Genomic DNA, 22,416 nt, shown 5'->3' with positions numbered 1-22,416 from the left:
ATGACTTAACAACTAAACAATAACAACAAACACACAAAGGATTGGGTTGTAAATAATGGTTGATTTCCTGCCCTATAAGGCTGTGCCAAAATCTGCTGTCTCATGCTGCCGAATAGTGAGGCCAGCCAGCCTTCGGAAAAAGGCTTAAAGCTGAAAGAAAGCACAGTCGTTGCCTGGAGTTCAGTGGGTGCTTGCCTCTTTCGATTAGTCACATTTCCTTCATTCCGTTTACTAAACGTCACCTCACTTTTTCTAGATTTTCAGCTGTAAAAATGACCTTGTCCAACATGCAATACACAAACTCAACTAGGAAAGAGAACTATCATACTTTCCTGGAACTTTTAGAATGTTATTGATACAGTAGGCCTAGCAATACCTTTTCTTGGGTCTCCATCATCTTTTTCTGGTTCTTCATGTCCAGTCTATTCTTGCTCCCTGTATCTGTGTACAAGTGGCACACATGCAGTGAATGCCTTCATGTAACACTTGTGATGGTGGAAGGAAAAGGTTTTTCTTTCTTTCTAGTGGGCTTTGCATGCATTTGAAATAAAATGAGGTGTATGGAGATAAGTAGATAGTTGAATGGGTAGATACCTGTATGGACAGATGACTAGAATAGAATAGAATAGAATAGAATAGAATAGAATAGAATAGAATAGAATAGAATAGAATAGAATGCAGGCCAGCTGGCTTGCCTGCTGATCAAAGTCTGGGGTAATTATATTTTTGTATCCTGTCTTTCAGAATCCTCCAGACATCATGGCCACTTGCTCCAATCATTAGATATTCGTACAATTTTGGTAAATGTTCAGGTGAAAAGTGATTCATTCTTCTACCCAAATTAAAGGAGAGGGAATGAAACTGCATGATCCTGAATTTTTTTAACGTGCCTTATATTGATAAAACAAAGTAAATGGGATTTACAACTGGGACTTGCAGCAAAACATTGCAGTGTACCTGAGTCCATTGCAGGAGGGCTCTTGTTTGGGGTCTCATCCAGCCCTTGCTCTAAGAAGAGAACTCGGCTCCTCTGTCTGTTTTTCACTGTCCAGCAATTGCACAACAGTCGTCTGGCAGGTGCTACTTTTTAATCTCCATTTCTCATTAGGACTTTTTTTGGGGGGGGAGAGTGCTGCCTCCCCACTCTCCAGGTTTTTGTATTTCCGCAAATTCTGCTTTCCCACAGGCCTTGTTTTGGCTCTCGTTTTCTCAGCACTCGCCATGTGCTTTGACTATGAAGGGAAGCTATGATTAGTAAGGATTTTATATGGCTTTTAATTGAGCACAGTGCTCTTATTTCACTCTTTTTTTAAAAAATTGCTTCTCAATTTTCTTACATGATTGAAGATTTTCTTTATTTTTTTTATGTCGCCAAAAGGTGATACATGCTAATGCAAATGATTTTACAATGACAAAAGAACCTAATTGGAGAGACCGAGGTTTCTACTTTTGTTTGTGTGTGTGTACGCTCTTCTGGATTTGGGCAGATTGCCTGTCTATTCCAGAACTTGGAAACACTACTTTTTGGGTGATAATTCCCAAATCCCCCATCCAAGCATTGCCTTTATTTGAAATTATTGTTTAGTTGTAAATGAAAATGACCTATTTCTCAAAAAGTAACCACCTGCAAATCCTGTGCCAAAATATGGGGGGGGGGAGTTTGGGGGGGTGCAAGCTCTACAATATATTTGACCTATAGAGTCCTAAATGGGTTTTTGCTCAGGATGGTACAATGTATAAATATAATACCCCAACAAATAAAGCAGCTCTGTTGCAAGAATATGATATTTTGAATGTGATTCTTTTGACAGACAGCACACCTGCTACGGTGAATACCACGTGAAACACAGTGCTGCAAAAGATGCTCTAACCCCTTATTAACTGACAGTTAGGATGCTAATTATAGTAAACATAAAGGTACTATTATCTCACTGCCTGCCCTGACTAAGGTTGAACTGGTAGGGAAGAATTAGATGAGATACCAATTTCACAATTAGATGGTGATACAAACGTTTTCCTTCAGAGATACATGTAAATGAAGCCCATATTTACCACCTGATGATCAATATCAGTGGTTGAGGTGTCTGGCTGCAGAGCAGAAGTTGGGAGTTCCCTTCCCCATTGTGTCTCCTTGACAGGGAATCTGTCCCTTTCATTCACAACTTCACCCGCATGTAATCCCTCCCACGCAGGGTTCCATCATGAACTAAAAGGGCTGAAAACAATTGCTGTTGGTGTGCAGAGGAAGAGGAAGGCTGTGCAGAGGGGCCCCCGAGGTGTGTGTGTGTGTGTGTGTGTGTGTGTGTGTGTGTGTGTGTGTGCGCGCATGGAGGTGTACACCTTAGAGCAGTGGTGACAAACCTTTTCAGGCTTGCGTGCCCAAACTGGGGGGGGGGGAACAGTGGGCAGTGTGCCACCACCACACCAGCAGCAGCAGCAGCGGAACTGGAAGTAGTGGCAGCAGAACGAGAAGCGGCAGCAGAAGGGAGAATCCCGGCATGGAGGTGCCTCAAGACCCCACTCTAGATCTGCCTGCCAAAGCACCAGCACTGCGGCTGCAGCTGCCTTCTCAGGTTTGGCTGCGCGGGGGTGGCGGTGGAGTAGCAATCTGGCAACCTACGGCTCGTGTGCTTGCAGAAAGGGATTGCTGCCTTAGAGGGAACCTTGATAGGGTTCCTTCCAGCTCTCCAATTTTAAGATTAAGATTAATAACAAAATAAAAGCAAACTGATCTTGTGCTAGGAAAAGCAAAAGTCGTTAACCTCTTCAGGAAGCTTTGTGTCTAATGATGTGCTATCTGTGTCTTTCGTTTTAACACCTGGTCCATTCAAGTTCTGTACACTGAATAGAGGGGCTGAACTCTTGTCCTTTCCTTTAAGTAGAAATGTGTTTTGTAGCCACTCTTGCTATTAATGTAACTAGATAAATGAAAGAAAGGAGTTTTTTTGTACAGGAGAGTCCCATAATTTGTGGAAACATACAGGCTTTTGAGTGGAGTCCATTATGTGCAGGATGATGATAGTGCACACAATCCTACGCTATGGGATGAAATTAGGTTCATTAGTTGGGCAAGCAGATCTCAGCCAGCCACAAAACAACAGATGACACATTGGGAAATGCAAGAGTCTTGGGCTCCTATTATCAGTATAAAGATGGAATCTGTAATAATACTGCTGCTGATAGCATTAGTATGGATTAACATAGATAAAAAACCTTTTAAGAGAAGGTTTTAGTGTAAAAAACCCTGCCTTGGTACAGGATCCTGGACTGCATGTCTCATGAAATCCCTTTTATGCCTACAGTTCTTTTTTTTCTTTAACTTCAGGCATTTTCTAACTTTAGCCTGGTTACAGACTTTCTGCCAAGGTCAATATTATAACATCACAGACCTGCTGATGGAATCCTCTGAGAATGTGTCCCATGACTCTTGTTTCTTAGACGGCTTCTCCTTTAAGTTTCTTTTAATAGACACTCAGCCAAAGAAGGTTTGCAGCCCTTGCAACATTTATTGTTGAATTTTAATTATGAACTTTAAAATTCATCATACCTACAAATTAACTGGATGCTAAATAATCCCTGTTCACTGTAAATGTATACAAACCATTTTGCGTCTGGAAAGCAAAAAAGTAGAACTGCAGCTAAAATGGGGGGAAAATAATCTGTATATTTGGATTAGCAAAGTAGAGTACATCTCTGCTATTCATAGCATGTTGACCAAAAAAGTGACCTATTAATAATCATGCCACCAGTACGCAGATGGAACAAGTTGGGTCGGTTAGACTGCATGCCCTCAGATTTTAAAACAATAAACAGAAAAAAACATTAGTAAAAGGCTCCACCAAGAATTCCTAAATTTTGTGAACCATATAAATATTTGCATGCATCCTATTACTTTGCATGATTTATTCTTTTTCCTCAAGTCATCATGCAAAACAATACAGCCCTACCTGAAAAGGTCACTCCTCCATCCTTTCTCTGAAGAAGATGAAACTGCCAACAGAACTTCAAGACCTTCTTTGCAGCCTTAAGGACTAGAAGTGTGTGTAAAACAGAAGATCCACAGAGAACTGAATTTTGTGCTCTTCAGTGGTAAAATATATTACATTTTGAATTGTTTAATATACTTAAGAATGCACTGAACAGAAGGGGAAAACCTGACTCTCTGTAACTATGTAGCTGCTGCCATTTGAGGAGCTAAAAGGTGCTATGGAGAAGCACAGGAGACCACCTTATGAGTGGACATGTGTAGGACTGTGTTGTTGAGGAAACTATGATATAGCTGCATGCATTGTAATGGCAGTAGAAGCAAAACTGGAAACAAATGGAATATTCTGGATTGCTTTATTTTGGATTATTCAATTCCACTATAATTCTAGGACTACTTTATTGAAACTACTGAGAGTTTCTTAAAAAGAAAAGCTTGATTTTCTTAAAACAGCAACAACCCCGGAATGGATTATAATCCTGTGAAACCACAAGACAACCTGAACAAAATGTTACAACTGTACATATGCTTCAATCAGCTGAAGAAATCATATGAAAATATGATGCAACAGTAGATCAACAAGTCCAACACAAGAAGCAGAAGAGAACCTACTTCAAAACAAAGGACAGAGAACAGTTCTCAGTCTTTGTGAAAGACATTTCTGAAGGATTAAGTGGTATGTCACTGTACATGCTTTATATCCAACTCCCTATTATTGTTTACTCAGAAGTAAAATGAACAAAAATACACAGGAAGTTGTGTGCTGGAACATGTAGCATTCATGGTTGTCCCTAATAATATCTGTGTGTGTACCTCAGAGAGGGACAGATGTGAAAGTCAAGTGTCCTATCTGGTCCTCTTCAATGCCTATATAAATAGAAGTAATTTTTAAAAATGTCTTACCATGTCACAAGAAATCAGTTGGATGGATCTTTACCAACTTTGAAGGGTAGATTTAGAGTGGTCTCACTTGAAATATAAACTATGTGCCGTGCACCAAAATCACAGCAGAGTGTCTCTGGGCATCCAGTTATTTTGTCTTAAATGTCTGAAGGGAATTTCAACAAATTTGAATAATATCTTTGGCGTGTTATGACTTAACATACGGGCTATCTAGCTTCTGCAAAAATCCCTTTGATGAGCCTACAGAGGCTACAGAGTCCTGTGTATATCTTTTTAAAAAAATTTAATGAGCTGAATGCAGAAATTTACATGTTTTGAATGATAACAAAGTTTAATGGATGTTCATTACTGGAGAGTCATGACAGCTGGGGGACTCTGAGAACTTAACTCCTCTGATAAGCTGAATGAGTACCAAGACGGGGTGGGGGGGGGAAGAGAGAGCAGCACAAAAGAAGGGAAGGGGTGTAGAAAGAAAATACGTAAAAGAAAAGAGAGGGCATCAGGGTGGCAGTTGTGAACTTTCAGTCTAGGCATAGCCAGGTCTATTGACCATTAAAAGGAGGCAGAAAACCAGGGCACCATAATATGATTCTTAAAATAAGGATAGTTTGCTTGCAGTTTGGTATCTTTCAAATTCTATCTACAGTACTTAGCACTGTTTACATGGTTGCTTCTATCAAGTCATTTGGAAGCACATTCTTTCTCTACATTTTTTAAAAGTCCTTTCACAATCTGCTGCAATGCTTTCTTTGGCTGGCTTTTGAACCATTCAGAGGGTGTCAGTAAATTTCACAGTCACAGACAGAGCCTAATAAAATTATCTGCTTTCCCTCCTACAGTCCTTGCCAGCTATAATTTTTACTGTCTAGCTGGATAGCTTCATTTTCCCACAGCTGTCCTTGGTTGTGTCTTTTCAGAACTCATGAGTAGCCCAAGAAAATAGTGAAGCCAGAGTTCTTTTAAGCTGAAGGCCTAAAAACATTTATTTTTGTACGTATTATCAAAAAATTGCAGCCTCCAAAGGAGAATTTTTTTAAAGCTGTGTCAAAATAAATTAAAACTAAAGAGCAAAACATGCAAAAGACAGGCCATTTTAAGGCTAGGGTGGCAAGTTTTAAGTCAAAGATTGTGATCCTTGTAAGAAGCAGCAAACAACGCAATTTTTGTTGTGTCTACTCAGAAGGAAGTACCCTTGAGATAAATGAAGCTTGCTCTCAGGTAAATCAGTATGTATTTACAGCCCAGAACAAAGAGGCTTTTTGCATCAGAAAGTAACAAATTTCCCCTCCACATGAAGCTTCTCTGGACCTGTGCCACAACAAATTCGTTAAGGTGCCACTCTTGTTATAACTGGCTGACAAGCATCTCTTAAAGGTACCAGTTGGAAGTAACTCATCAGTTACGCAAAACAACTCAAAGCCCTTGCAGTAAGCAAGACAGTGTAGCTGCAGAATGCATTGCCCATGTCAGTCATTATAGCTGAAAGTTTATAGATCCTCAAGAGACTTCTTCATGTCTTTGACTTAATGGGAAAAATACTGACCTCGCCCTTCACTGTTTGCTATTCTTTCCTATTAACCCAAGGACAAACAGACTAAGGATAGGACTACATAGCCCAATTATCCTGGCATGGATCAGTCTAGCTCGTGCTAAACAAATCACTTTGAGGTGACAGTATGTAATTTGGGCAATTCTTGCATCCACATACAAAGACAGACCACAATGCAGCTCAAGTAACCCTGTTTAGCACAATCTATACTGAAACAAAACAAAAAAACCTACCTCAGTCTTTTCCTCCATGCTTTGCCTAAGCTGTTTAACAACCTTTAGAAATTGGAAGCTTCCTTACTGTTCACTTGCCTGTGGAGAGAGGGAGAGGAAGTTTTGAATTTCTTTTCAACAGACATAGTGTATCATCAATGGTTTGAAAGCATCACTGCTGGGTTAGCAACAATTAAAATGAAATGCAAAACTACCTCTCCCTTCCCCTCTGCAGGCAAACAGTTTCTTAAGATGTTTTTCAGCAGTCTGAGCAAGGGGATAGTCAGACAGTCACTTTGGTTCAATCCTAGCAATCACACACACATACAGTACTGGAACTGAACCAAAACAGAGCGGTGAAGGTAGGCAACAATCAGGAGTGGGCTGGTTTGTGATGGCACGGCATGTACACTGGGAAAAGGAGTGAACCAGCTGGTCTTTGATCCGGATCATGGGAAAAATGCCTGTCAGATCACACTTTACACTTGAGAAACAGACGGAGGTTCCATTATGTGTGTGCACGCATGTGTAGTTCATCCTCTCTCGTGAGGCAAGAGTTGAGAGAGAAGGGTGTGTATGTATGTGTGTGCGTGCACAACTCATCTTCCCTTTTCTGTATCGGTTCAGGCAATCACATGCCGGAACCAATATGAATGGATCCAGTTTTTTAAAAAAGTAGAAGCCACAATGGCAGAGGGGAAGGACTATGGATTTGGGAGCGGGGAACTCCAACTGATTCATATTTCCCTTTCCTTCATGAAATCAATGAAAAAAAATGTAAATATGTCCAATTCAAACCAGTAGTGTTTCCCCCATTTTTCCCCAGTGAACTTGCAGCCTCAGTCATTAGAGGACAATTAGCTGCTGGGCTAATGAAAAGACTATGTAGATCCAGTCATCTAGGAAGTCCTCTGCCCAGAGCTGCATGTGCAGTGTATATTGGGACAGGAAACAGGGAAACGGGCTGAGTGAGCCACCAACCTTCTCCTTATGTGTGCTTGTGCAGGAGAGGACACTTGCACTAGAGAGGAGGAGGTTCAGGCAACTACTGGGATCCCAACTGGGCAAGTTGGACTTGCAGCTTACCTACTATGGCAATGAGCTGAGCCAATTGCTCCCTAAAGGCCTACTTCACTTGGGCCAGCACCTCCATTGTGCAAAGATGGAGGCAAACTGTCCTACTTCCTGCTGGGCTGTCCCCAGAACCAAGATCTTCGTAGACTGACCAACACAATCAGCCAAGGAGGTCCAGAATCTGAATAACATGCAGAGGCATAGCAAACTGAATCTAAAGGCAAACTCCAAGAGCGTTCAGAGTCAAGCCAGTCCAGTTGTATCAGAAAACAAGGAGAGCCCACGAAGCAGACTGAGGCAGTCCAAAAAGTATCCTCAGCAAGGGATCAAAGGTTAGAATTCTTGATAAACCAGGCCTAAAGCAAGAAGCTATTTTTCCAGTATAACACTCAGTCCCAGAATAGGGTTTACATAGCTGCACTGCTTGACCAGCTGGGAAAGGATCTCAGTTGAAGGACCCGGCCCAAGTCACTGTGCTGGAGGAAGACCTTTTTCTGAAGGAAACATCGACTTTCACAGAAACTGTTTCTTTTGAGGAGCCTTTCCCTGCAGTTGAGCACTTCACCCATGACTTCGAAGCAGGCTTGTGTTGTTGTCCTCAGGTGTTTCCCATGGGCTAGGAGGTGGCCCAGAGCTCTCGGATTCAGGCACTAAGCCTCTTTCCTCTGGTAGTGTAACAGACTAATTTGGGGGAAGGGATGCAGATATCAAGTAGATGTGGGTTCCAGAGCTGACAGTTCTTCACAGCCAAGTTAAAAAAAATGAGCTTTAGGGGTTTTTGTTTGTTTGTTTTTTTATGAGAAAAGTTCCCTCTGCCTCTGAAAGGGTTATAATGATTTCTAGATGATTGTCTGAAAGCACCTGATATTCTTACCACATGGATGTTGTTCACTGGAAGTACATGTAGGGTTAAATATTACAATGTGACATTGAACACGAAAGAGGCATGGCCTTGTTTATAATTCCTGAGCTTAGATTTCGAAGCTGAAGTTTAGATAAAGTTAAACTCCAAAGGAGACAGGAGGTTGTTGCTGCTGCTCCTCAAGAAGAAACCTCATCCAATATAAACTCTCATGCTTACAAAATCTAATGAAATGTTGCTTTTAAAAAGAACAAACTGTCAAACACACAGAAAAGGCTACAGAAAACTCAGCTATGGGAAGCAGTGCCATTTTTGTTCATGATAATTTGCCGGCGTGAAGGCTCAGAGTTACACATGCTGGTGCAATAGGTAGGGTGAGTTGCTCATGTATTGGGGCTGCCTGTTCTAGACTTCACCCAAGAGATTTTATTGCTTGAGTTGAAGAAAAAAATGTCAAATTCTTCTGGACCCTTCTGTGTACAGAAGCTGACTGAATTGGTAGCTGAATCTTACTTCAGTATTGGCAACAAAAGGACATTTTCTGCCAAGCCTGGAGGTAGAAAGCTGGATTAGGGGATGCAAGGTAGACAGTCTTAGGGCCCAGAGCACAGCTTGGAAGTAACTAATTACAAATAATGCAATTACCTTTAACTAGTTACTTTTTGGTTTTACTGTTTTTGATTACTCTCTTTTTTAAAAAGGGTGAATAAGAGGCCACCCCACATCTCACATAAATGGGCTTCAGGTTCACATTACACACCTTGAAAGTGGAGACTTTGAGCTGGAGAGCAAAAACAAGTGACTGATTGACAAAAGGGCCTTGTTTCAGTGATTGGAGTGCCATCTTCCAAATATAATTGGTGTGGAGTCTGTGTTCTTTATGCTGTATTTGTTCCAGATCATGAAGAGTTCTAAAGGTCAAAAATCAGTACCCAAAAGATCTGGGGTTGAGATCTTACGAGAGTTACTGCCAGTTATAATACTGGGCTGGAAAAACCCAGTGACTCTATGTAATACTGATTCAATAGCAGGGTTTCTATTTCACTCATCATCTTACACAAGGTGCACAGCTAGGTCTCTCTAATGGTACAGCTAGGTAGGTGCTTAAGCATCTGGATATTAAAGCAAAACAAAGCTTTGTGTGTTGCTTATAAGCTGCCCCATAGGACTTAAAGCACTTGCTCCATGGTTTACAATTTAATTACTCAAGCTACACATTACGAACCTCCCTACCCCAGCAAGCCGGGTATGCAACCTGAAAATGATAGTAGAAGGCTGAGTGAACCTTGAGATGGCTACCTGGGATTGAACTCAGGTATGAGCAGAGTTTGAGGTGCAATACTGCAGTTTAACCACTGCACCACAAGGCTCTGTAATGTGAAGCTGAAGCCCTTTGAATAACAGTTGTGTTCCTATCTCTACATCACTTGTCATCTTTCTTTTGGATGTCATTCTGATAACCATAAAGGGAACCTAACATGAGCCAATGAAAAGTCATTTGATTACTAATTTAATATATTCTGCTCATGGCTGGATTAATTTAAGGAAATGAACACAGGAGAGAGTTATAGAACAGGAAAGGTTTTGAGCTGAATGATGCAAGCTATGATTCATTTGCTCTGCCTGAGATGTAAAAGAGACCTTCTGGACTTCATTATTATTACTGGTGAATGCCAATGCAATAATGATGAAGGGCATTTTCACTGACCCTTAAGAAAGAAGCTTTTATTATACCAGGAGAAAATTTGTGAGGAGCAGACACGGACCAGTTGTCTTTCTCCTGACAAGTGAATACTCAGTGTTCAGGGCAGCAGTAATGAAGAGTGTAGAGCAGAATGTACTGTGCCCATCCAAACACCTGGGCATATGTCAAACAATATATGATAATGAAGCATGACCAGACTTCAGACTTTTCTACCTCACATGGTCCAGATAGCTCTAGTTTTGAGAACTTGGCATTGTTGCTGAAGCAATTTGAGTCCATATATAGTTACCACAGGGTAATTCACCTTATTTTCATCCAGATGGTGGGCAACTCCATTGTGACATGGTCATCTTTGCTAGACCCATGTACATGAGCATTTGCTGTGGGGAATATGTGAAGTACAAAAGGAAGATACAGTACACTGGGATGAGTCCCTTTATTGGGACAAAGATGGACCATAAATGGAATGAATGAATGAATGAATGAATGAATGAATGAATGAATGAATGAATGAATGAATGAATGAATGTGGCGCTCAAGAACTTACCTAAAACTGAATTCAACCATTGGACTAAAAAATGTTCTCCAAGCTGGCTTCAAGGAAACACCCCAAACTCTTCTGTAGCTGCATATGGAGGTAATGGTCATTTAATAGGACTGAAAGGGAAACTTGAAGGCTATTACTCGTATTTTCTTAGAGAACTTTTAATGGAAACTTCTGAGAAATAAAACTGAAAAACCATCATACTGAGAAATAAAACTGAGAAATCACCCCACCCACCTACCTATCCACCCTTATTTTTGGCATTACGGAAGAACTGTAAAATAAGGAAATGCCCAGTGACTGCATGCAGGACTTAACTACTGTATTGTGGTTAACATACTCTTTCTCGCCCTTTTCCACTGTGAGTTTGTATATGCATGCATGTTTGTGCAGAGCAGTCATATTATATCTGGACTGGAAGATCTTGGGGATCCCAGCCCAGGCTGAAGTTCTACAACATGAAAAAACAAACATTTTTTTAAAGATTTGAGATCATCCAGAGAAAAGGAAGAACCAAAGATGCTGCTAGTGTTTCGTTGCCACAAGTATATGGGTATGGATATAGGCATTAATGAGTTCTCAGTGTGGTGTAGAGCAGTGGTCCCCAACCTTGGGCCCCTAGATGTTCTTGGACTTCAACTCCCAGAAATCCTGGCCAGCAGAGTTAGTGGCGAAGGCTTCTGGGAGTTGTAGTTCAATAACATCTGGAGGCCCAACTTTGAGGACCATTGATGGAGAGGACAGAGTGATGGACTAGGACTCTGGAGAACTGGATTCAAATTCCCATTTGGCCGTGGAACTGGTAAAACCATTCCTTAAAATATCTCACCTTGAAAACCCTATTAGGGTCACTATAAGTTGTTTCTGACTTGATAATTAATATCTGTAATATCAGTAAATAAATGTTTAAATGCAACCTACGTGGCCTCCAGGATCTCAGATGTGGTCCTCCAGAACTCCCCCCATTTTTATAAAATGCACTGGCTCACAAAGTCCTCCTGTGCCCTGCAGGTGGTATAGAAACAATTTTGCCATTTTGGGCATGTTCCAGCATGCCTAGCTGCTTACCATAAATTTTGCTTAGTTAAAAATGACTTGTAGAGGGAACAAGGGAACTTTTGAATAAGGGTCTAAGTTTTTTTTTTTTTTTTAACAAGGTGACTGAGGGATGCAAACCATGAAATGTTGAGAAATACTGTCCTACTTCACAGGAAAAGTGCAGTGCAGGAAGTGTTGGGACAAATATCTTTAGGGCCAAAGTGCATTCAGCAAAATCTATTTCTAAAGGGAGTGCTCCCCCTGATGCCAAGCACGATATAACTGGGAAAACATCTTAAAAGGAGAAGTGCACGTGTCATCTGGATTGTCTCTAAAATGTAAACAACATCCTCCTTTTCATTTCTAATTTTGGAGTCACATATATACAAATACAATCCCATTACTGAAAAACTAACAGTGTAAGAGCAGAAAAGATCCGTTTCTCTGAACATGTGTTTTGACTTTTGACCCTTCATCTGGTGAATACAACCTTATATTTCTGTGACTATGCCTTAAGCAAACTCTCCCAACTCCTAGCTGGACAGGGGCTTTTGCCAATACATTTTCACTCACAACAGTGTGCACAAAAGCAGGGGACAGCAGTCATTTTAATACGTTTTCAAGCATTCCAGCAGATTATGTAATAGATAAGACTGCATGTTTCTGTAGAAGATGGGTGACCATTCTAAATTCAACAACCTTTCCTACTATGATTGAGAGCTTTTTTTATTTGGCAAGAGAAAACAGGCTTGCTCTGGATTATGGTATGCTGTTGTGATATATAATCCATTCAAACTAAATTTGTTACAATTTGGAAAGAAAAACATTTTATGTAGTGCCTTTTATTATTTTGGCCTGTTATATAGCTAGCACAGTGTCCTATTTTGTGAACAATTTATTCGTGAATATCCCCCACACACAGCATGATAAATGGAAGAAGATTAATAAAATAAATGTGTTGTGACATTAATATGCATTCTGCAAACATTTGTACAATGGATAACCTAAGAATCTCTTTGGTCAAAATTAGTAACAACTATTTGCAAAAACAAGAGTTGCTCCAAAAACACAATTTTCTGTAAAGAAATTTTTTTAAAAATCCTTGAACGGTATTTTGTATCTCACTAAATTAGAAGTGGGCAATTTCAGCAGGGTCAGGAGTCTTTTTTTTTCAGATTTGCTGGCAGTTTGAAGGCCACATGGCCAAAGTGGGGGGGGGGGTACTAAAGGGGAGGTTATGGCCAAAGAAGCCAACCTGTATATTTAATTAACAATTAGAAGCTGAAAATGCACTAGTGATTCAGGGAGGCAATTGCCACCAATGAGCTTGAGATATCAGAAGACAAATAACAAAACAAAGACTTCTAATTTGCAAGGAACCATTGATCAGGAAAGCTTACGTGATTATAGTCAGATGGCTTTTAACTTTTAACTTGGAATGAAGCTTTCTGTAGCATATACTTTGACCCCTAATTATGTATGCCTTCTTTAGTTGCTGACTTCAACTACAGCAGTATTCCTAAGGGCGAATGTGCTCATAAATCTGGGAAGAATGACATATTTGTAGTATGCAGAGCCTTCAGTTGCTGACTACCAGACTTTATTTATTATTAGCATAATGACCATCCAGCTCTATTTGCTGGGAGAGGGCTGGTGGCCCCATGCCATGCTTGTAGTTTTCCCAGAGCCCCCGGATTACCCTCTTTATTCAGGCTCCTAGTGTGGAAGGCTGGGATTGTTCTCACTTTTTCATTTCTTCTTTTCTTCTCCCCTGATTGATTTTGGTGCAATTTCCAATTCTGAGTAACAGTTCTATGAAAGAGTTAAAAGGTAAAGGTAAAGGTTCCCCTTGACAATTTGTCCAGTCGTGTTTGACTCTAGGGGGTGGTGCACATCCCTGTTTCCAAGCCATAGAGTCAACGTTTGTCCGAAGACAATCTTCCATGGTCATGTGGCCAGCGCAACTAGACACGGAATGCCATTACCTTCCCACCATAGTGGTACCTATTTATCTACTCGCATTTTGCATGCTTTCAAACCGCTAGATTGGCGCGAGCTGGGACAAGCGACGGGGGCTCACTCTGTTGCGTGGATTCGATCTTACGACTGCAAGTCTTCTGATCTTGCAGCACAGAGGCTTCTGCGGTTTAACCCGCAGCGCCACCACATCCTGGAAGAGTTAAGATTTCCATTATGTCATTGAAATACACAATACCCTCATAGTTTATATTCCGGCTGAAGGAGAATTTATTTACAAGGTGAGATGACGCCAGTCATGCGTACCATGAGCCACATGGTAAGTGACAGTTGGGACAGTTTTATCATTTTTCTTTCTAGTTCTTTGGGTTTCACTTTTGGCTGAAGAGCAAGCTAGAAATATTTCACATTGATGATAATAAACAGTATAAAAAGAAGCACAAGCCAGTGGTGTTCCTAATCTGCAAGCTTCCCACCATGCACACATTTCCAGAACGGTCCGTATTAATATAGGTCTGTGTCAAGCATTGTAGTCCATGGCATAATAAAGTGGTCAGCCTCTTTGTCTTCACATGTGAAATATCTCCCAATTAGTCTACTAAATGGAGCATGCAAACTGGAGAGTAGTACTTCACATACCCAGTTCCATGGACCATAACTCAGTGGTAAGGCACATGCTTTGCACATAAATAAAGTCCCAGCTTCATTCCAAAGGGGTCTGCACTTGAAAGGATCATGTAGCAAATTAGCAAGTAATGGGAAGGGAAGAGTCTCTGCTGGAGACTTTGGGACGCCCCTCTCAGTAAGAAATTGGAGGCTTAACCCACACATTACATATTGACATTCCTTTTCTAATGAGAGCTAGGATGGTATAGTGGTTAGAGTTCAGACCTGGAGTGAGATCCCCATGGAGCCATGAAACTCGCTGAGTGATCCTGTCACAGACTCTCAGTCCTACCCAGTCTCACAGGGTTGTTGTGAGGATGAGACAAAAAGAGAAGAGTCATGAATGCTGCCTTGAGCTCATTGGATGAAAGGTGGGCTACTCCTTAAGTGTATAATCCTAAAACCTGAGTTTGGGGAAATTACTTTTTTGGGGCTGCAGTTCTAAGAGTGTTTGGGAGGATCTGGGAACTGTAGTAAAAAAAAAGAACTTTTCAAAGTTGTCTCTATGATTGATCAAAAATTCTGTGCAACATCTTGGTTTTCCTTATGCATAGGCTGGGATTCTATACAGTACTATGTGGAACTGTAGAAACACATGTATGGACAGAAGAATCATGAACAACAAACTCCAGTGTTAAAAAAATCAGAAAAAGGCAGTAGAAATGCAGAAATGCAGAAAAAACAATAGAAATGCAAGAGAGTGTGATACTGTACTTTTATTAGACCACAAAACAAATCAAGCAGACAGCTAGCTTTTGATGATAATTCAGTCTTCCTTAGATTGTGCATCAAGAACTTGTGGGTAGTTCAGAAAAATTATATATTAGAGTCCCAAAATTTCACGGCTGTTATTTGTGCCAGGCAAGTTTCTTAAGGTGAATGCAGAGGTAGTCTGCAAACAGCTTGTGGCGTGTTTGTGTGTGATTTCAAACTCCTTCCCAGGCAGCAGTTTGGAATTTCTCTCCCAACTCTTCAAACAAAGAACCACCAAGACCAATGTATGTCTTGAATTCCAATCCTGGTCTGAGACATTTAAGACAGGCTCTGAAAAACATGACCTGTGGTACATAAACCACAAGACAAAAACCACGCTGTAATAGGCTGAACTGCAATTCAAAAGATGAGCAAGTTCTTCAAAAGCACAGACAGATCTGAGATGATAACATGCATCTTGTATTGCATCTCATCCTTCTGGCTGCCTATAATTTCACACATTGAAATCTCTTGTTAACCATTGTTTTGGAACCGTTGCCTGGAGACCTCAAGGGTCTGGTTTCAAGTGGGCCCGTTAATTTGACATGAAAACTTAAAAATGCCAGATGCACACCAATGTTGAGACAGGTTTTCTAGAAGAAAACCATAGCATTGGTAGACAGGAGCATTAAATTGTATCTAACGGCACAAACACTATGGCAGGTTGTCCTCCCTAGTCTCTTTTTATTGCACACTGGCTCTAAACCAGACATCAATAAAAGCAAGTGTTGATGCTTTATATGTACAAATATCTGTGCAGTCGGGTCCAAGAGATTTTCTCAAAGCTGCAGGGATCTGGGGACACAACAAAGGCAATTGCTGTGCATGGTAGATTGGGTGAGCAGTCTGCTCAGTTGTACAAACAATTCATCTTATAAAGCATGACTGCATGTACAGTTCATGCAAGGAGCTTCTGTGATATGCAGAGCTGCTGCTGACTGGGCTATGAAATTTTTGATTTTCAGATGGCAAAAGTGGATTGGCCGTTGAACAACTTCACCAAAGCATGTGCTCTCTTCTGAGCTATTGGCTGAAACTCTTATGTTTAGCGTAATGTCACAATGATAGTAGGACCATCGAATCATTAGAACTTACAGAGGGGTGGACTCACCAAATCTCCACTGATTCAATGGCTCTAATCTAGGTAAAGGTAAAGGTTTCCCTTGACATTTAGTCTAGTTGTGTCCGACTCTAGGGCGCGGTGCTCATCCCCATTTCCAAGCCATAGAGCCAGCGTTTGTCCAAAGACAGTTTCTGTGGTCACATTGCCAGCACAACTAGACACAGAACGCCGTTACCTTCCCATCGAGGTGGTACCTATTTATCTACTCGCATTTGCATGCTTTTGAACTGCTAGGTTGGCAGGAGCTGGGACAAGCGACGGGGGCTCACTCTGTCACATGGATTCAATCTTACGACTGCTGGTCTTCTGACCCTGCAGCACAGGCTTCTGCAGTTTAACCCACAGCGCTACCACGTCCCTTGGCCTACTCTAGTTGTAACTTATTATGCTCAGCAATAGGATTTCAGCTATTGTTTATTGACTTAAAAACAGAGATTGGAGCCAAAATTCATATTTCAGTATGAGGCCCTAATATGTTTTGTCAAGCAAAAATAAAAATAATTTTAAAAATGAAATAAAGACAAAAACATTGTGGCACCTTAAAGACTAAATACTATATTTTAATGTGATTTTTTTAAAAAAATGTCTGGAAGCTGCAGAGGCTGCCAGGAAGGACTATCAGTGCCATACAGCCTGCAACCCATGGTCCTTGCTGCCTAGCCACTGGGATGCTAACAGGGTTCTTGGGAGGCCTTTGCTTCCAGATGCTGTTTTTACTAGAGAGGGACAATAACGTTTTTCTCTGTTTTCATGAATACAATATCCTGTATGTTAGAGATTCTGAAACCATAGTCCATAAATTATGTTCACATGATCCACAGCAATAGCATGACCATGTGCTCCACCTGATTAATGTTTTTCTAATTATGCAGATCAGGGCTATTTTGATGACGGCCAATCAGGATATCAACCTGGCTAATTATGAAGGAGTTTTGTTTGCATGCTATCTGTCATTTGTGTAACAGGAAGGACTTTTCTGGGCTGTGATCACTGTATATCTATCCAGCACTAACCAATCGTTCCTCACAGCCTTTGAATTGCACTGCCTCTCTGCAGAGTGTCTCTTTACCTTTGTCTGCTACAGTCAGTTATTTGTTCGCTGTTGATCTGTTCAGTTGGTTGCTAAGTATATGTGCAGTGAAGAAAGCAGCATGGACAACTCTTTAATTATATGAAACTGTAAGTATGGAATTCAGACTGCAGCATTTTGAACCCTAATATGCTGGACCATATCCTTTCCCAAAATTGGGAAAGGAGTACGACAAGGCTGTATATTGTTCCCCTGCTTATTTAACTTGTATGCAGAATACATCATACGAAAGGCTGGACTGGAGGAATCCCAAGCCGGAATTAAGATTGCCGGAAGAAATATCAACAACCTCCAACATGCAGATGATACCACTCTGATGGCAGAAAGTGAAGAGAAATTAAGGAACCTTGTAATGAGGGTGAAAGAGGAGAGTGCAAAAAATGGTCTGAAGCTCAACATCAGAAAAACTAAGATCATGGCCACTGGTCCCATCACCTCCTGGGAAATAGAAGGGGAAGACATGGAGGCAGTGACAAATTTTACTTTCCTGGGCTCCATGATTACTACAGATGGAGACAGCAGACACAAAATTAAAAGACGCCTGCTTCTTGGGAGGAAAGCGATGACAAATCTTGACAGCCTCTTAAAAAGCAGAGACATCACCTTGCCAACGAAAGTCCGCATAGTCAAAGCTATGGTTTTTCCTGTCGTGATGTATGGAAGTGAGAGCTGGACCATAAAGAAAGCTGACCGCCGAAGAATTGATGCTTTTGAATTGTGGTGTTGGAGGAGGCTCTTGAGAGTCCCCTGGACTGCAAGGAGAACAAACCTATCAATTCTAAAGGAAATCAACCCTGAGTGCTCACTGGAAGGACAGATCCTGAAGCTGAGGCTCCAGTACTTTGGCCATCTCATGAGAAGAGAAGACTCCTTGGAAAAGACCTTGATGTTAGGAAAGTGTGAAGGCAAGAGGAGAAGGGAATGGCAGAGGATGAGATGGTTGGACAATGTCGTTGAAGGTACCAGAATGAATTTGACACAACTCTGGGAGGCAGTGGAAGATAGGAGGGCCTGGCATGCTCTGGTCCATGGGGTCACGAAGAGTCAGACACGACTAAACGACTAAACAAAACGATGTTGGAGCAAACTTTGGTGATTTGTTGGGGACACTATAACTGACCTAAGCCGGAATGGTGGCTTCTTGTGCCCACATGAAACTGCTCCAGTAGTGTACAAACATCTCTGTTCCACCTCATTTGGGTATTCCCCCCCCCCTCCAGCTGGTATGGATGCCTAGTTTGGATGACGTCCTACCATGTATTTCACATTCCTTGTATGGAAAGATGGCTAGTTTAATAATTTAGGATCTGCTGATCTCATCTACGTATTTTACAGGCAACTCCATTTTTTCCTGTGCATGTGCAGGAAAACCAGCAGCAAAACTGCTATTTGAGTCATTAAACCAAGATGACATGATTTCAGTATGCTTTTGCTTATGCAGTGGCCTCAGGAGGCAATAACATGCAAGGGAAAATTTGAAGCATTGGAATGCAGATCCAATTTTGAGATGGACTTCAGAGCAGTATGTTTTAGATAAGAATGCAGCAAAATGAGCTGCAGTTTGGGTTGACTCTAAGAAGATTAGAAAATTCACACTTTGGTAGGCTTTTTACCTGTCATGGGAAAAAGTACATCAGTACATTTTGCTGTCACAGCAAAAGCACATGGCAGTTTTTAGATTTGAGCTTGAGGAACAGCTAATTATTGTCTCCTCATGTACACAAAGCAGTCAAGACTATGAAACTGGTCAGAATATTATCAGCTTGTGAAATGGGAGTATATAAACTCTATTGGTGGTAGTTTTCATTATACACTGAAGCAAATGTTTAAATTACATTGTTTTTAAAGGCCAGGATTTTTATTGCTTAGAAAAGTTAATCGTTAACAGAACATTCATTTCTTTTAACTTGTTAGCAGAATTCTTAGAATTTATTTGGCCCGTAAAAATGTTGTCCAAAAGCACTCTTATCGAAGATTATTTTGAAGGTAGATAAACACCATATCTTTCTAGCAACAGAAAGCTTTCTGTTGTCCTTTCATGGACTGTACAGTAGTTATTTGTGAGATGTTATGGGGGTGGGGTGTGCCTGTGTCTTGACTCAGCCTCCTCAAGTAAAGGGACAAGACCACTGCTATTTCATCAGACTTTATGAAAAAGATGCTGCTTTCCAAAGGAAGATGGAGAATAAGTCTGAATTTCAAAAGCTAGAGTTGGTAGTCGACAGTTTTGGGTGAACCCAACCTTTGGTCTATCTCTGGTCTTTTCCTATACCTTATGCTGAATACAGGTAAGACCAGTTGCCGATCACTTGCTTGTAATACCCCCCAAACGACATGGTTCTAGGGCTACAATATATGAGCCACCTATGGAACTTCTTTCCAGTATAGATTAAGTGGCCTCCAATGCTGTTGACACCTAAAAACATATTTGTTTTTGTGAGGATGAGTTTGTTTTGTTTGTGGATTTTACTATATTTTATCACACACAATTTGCACTATAGAGCTGCAATTTTCAGTATGTTTTAATGTAGATTGTTAGCTGTTCCAGGTCCTCGGTAGGGGTAGTAATAAAATATGAAATATATAGCTGGATAGTTCAGTGGTTTAGATACCTGGCTGCAGATCCAGAGGTTAGAAGTATGATTCCTCACTGTACCTCCTTGACATGGGCTGGATTGGATGATCCGTAGGGTCATTTCCAGCTCTTCAATTAGATGACGATGATGGTTAGGAAAGAGTTCTAGGATTGCATTCCAAATGAACCCACTGACATGGATAGGACTTCCTAGTCAATACTAATATGAGAATAATATTGATTTCAGTGGGTCTATTTGAGTTTAGCTAAAATTGGATTTATCCCCATGTTCCCTTTTCCAGGAGAGCAGGAATGATTAAATATCTGCACAAATGCTGCTTGTTTATAATGCCATTTCCACTGGGCTTTCTCTGTGTTTGAACCCAAACAGACACAAGATTTAATTGCAGCAAAATCCCTTGCTGTCCTTCTGTTTTATTCACAAAGGCTTTTCAAGTAGATTTCTTCCAGATTCTGAAAATATATCATCAATTTAGCAAGGACTTTTAACACCCCCAAAAGAAAAACACAGCAGGAAAATAAGCTGTTTTCGTTGTCCAAAGAGATCCCAGTAATCCCTTAAGCTGATGTTTGATGACCTGTTAGATGGTACTGAAGGGGGAGGGCATGATTTGTAAATTATTCTTCTAAGTTCACAGTTACAATGTGAAAATAAATTGGGAGATGGATGGTTTTTTTGAAATCAGTTTAAAGTCAAATGGTAGTCATGTTATTTTTGGGTCAGTATGTGCATCCTCTTGGGAAAACATTTAATTAATTTTTAAGCTGTGTTGTATATTGGTTATGGGGACTATGTGGGATTTTAGGATCATTGCATTTGAGGCTTTGTCCAGTGCATGCTCACCCTCACGCTGACCACCTCTCAGAACCATTAGCTGCTGCTGCTGCTGTGTTATTCTTAATATATTTTAAAATTTTTGCTTGCAATCTGACGTAGCGCTACTTCAGTATGACAGACATAAAAAATAAATAAAACAGAATAAATAAATAAAATGCATGCATACACACAGAGAGAGAGAGAGACAGACAGACAGACAGACACACACACACACACACACAAGGTAGAGAAGGAAAGGCACAACTGGCATTTGGGGCTGGTAAGAGGGAAGGCACACCAGTGAGTGATAAAGAGAAACTGACTGAGACATTGACAAGATTGGCAGCTTCTAGGCTTGCTTTCTCCTACTCAAATGTTCTCTCCACCTCTCTTTTCAGATTGGACTACAAAGTTTTCCTGTAGTCCAAACCCATGATCCTGTCATCCATTAGTCAACAAACCCCATAGACCCCTCCTTCCCTGTTAAAATTTCTCTGACTCCACTTGTTAACCATGCCGGCACCCTTTTGGACTTAGTTGAGCCCTTCTTTCTTTGTGGTATACACTTCCACTGGGACTCTACTACAGTTGTTTTAAACAGGCTCCATGCACTCTGGAGAGACTGGATACTTTTTACTTCCCTTTCAACTTCTTTCTAACTAGTTTCCTCATCTGAGGGAAGTCCGCCCTTCAGAAATCAAGGCTTTTTGTGTAAGATTTGCTTGACACTCTCCCCCCAACATGCATGGCAAAAGAGATCACAGCATGGTCACTATTCCCTAGTGGCTGAGTGACATTCACGCCCCTAACCAGGTCTTAACTAGTACAGTGGACCCTTGACTTACAGACGGCTTGACTTACAGACTTTTTGAGTTACAGACTTCTCTGGCCGCAAAATTTAGGTTTGACTTGCAGACTGAGATTTGACTTACAGACCAGAGAAAAACCAAAATGGAACAAAAACGGCCTGTTACGGGATTAATCGGTTTTCAATGCACTGTAGGTCAATGGAGACTTGACTTAAGACTTTTTGACTTGAGAACCGCCTTCCAATATGGATTAAGTTCTCAAGTCAAGACCCCACTGTATAAGTATGTATATGCTATACTGTTCAATGAACTGGCTGTGCTGGTACAATATTCTTGTTTCCAGACATTATCCTTCTTTCACAAAAAAAATGGTGTATTTAGCAATAAGAACAGTTATTGATCATTTCTTCCTCGATACTTGACGGAACACCTCCTCCCACCTAGAGCTACTCATATCACTTGTTATAGCCAGGAGGGACGACTGAGGAGCCTAACACTGAGGGAGGTCCAGAAAGAAAAAACAAGAAACCGGGCCTTCTCGGCAGTGGCTCCCTATCTCTGGAACAATCTCCCCTCTGAGGTTTGTTTGGCCCCTTCACTGGGCATTTTCAAAAGCCAACTTAAGACCTGGCTATTCAGACAGGCCTTCCCTCCAGGTACCACTTAATTTTTATGATTCTCAATCTTAAATATTATTAATTGTTGTAAATTGT

The 22,416-nt window shown here is 40.9% G+C and overlaps 1 long non-coding RNA gene across 1 annotated transcript in view; it reads right to left on the bottom strand.

Moving 5' to 3' along the window:
- The window catches only part of LOC144589285 (uncharacterized), a 28,144-nt gene extending 6,428 nt beyond the window's left edge, over window positions 1-21,716 (bottom strand). The window contains exon 1 of the long non-coding RNA XR_013545323.1: window positions 3,948-21,716. This is a non-coding gene — a long non-coding RNA (uncharacterized LOC144589285). The remainder of the gene's footprint in view (window positions 1-3,947) is intronic.
- Window positions 21,717-22,416: the final 700 nt, after the last annotated feature.

The sequence above is a fragment of the Pogona vitticeps genome, chromosome 4, assembly GCF_051106095.1.
Source record: "Pogona vitticeps strain Pit_001003342236 chromosome 4, PviZW2.1, whole genome shotgun sequence".
NCBI classification, from domain to species: domain Eukaryota; kingdom Metazoa; phylum Chordata; class Lepidosauria; order Squamata; family Agamidae; genus Pogona; species Pogona vitticeps.
This window is presented reverse-complemented; position numbering and strand designations above follow the sequence as displayed.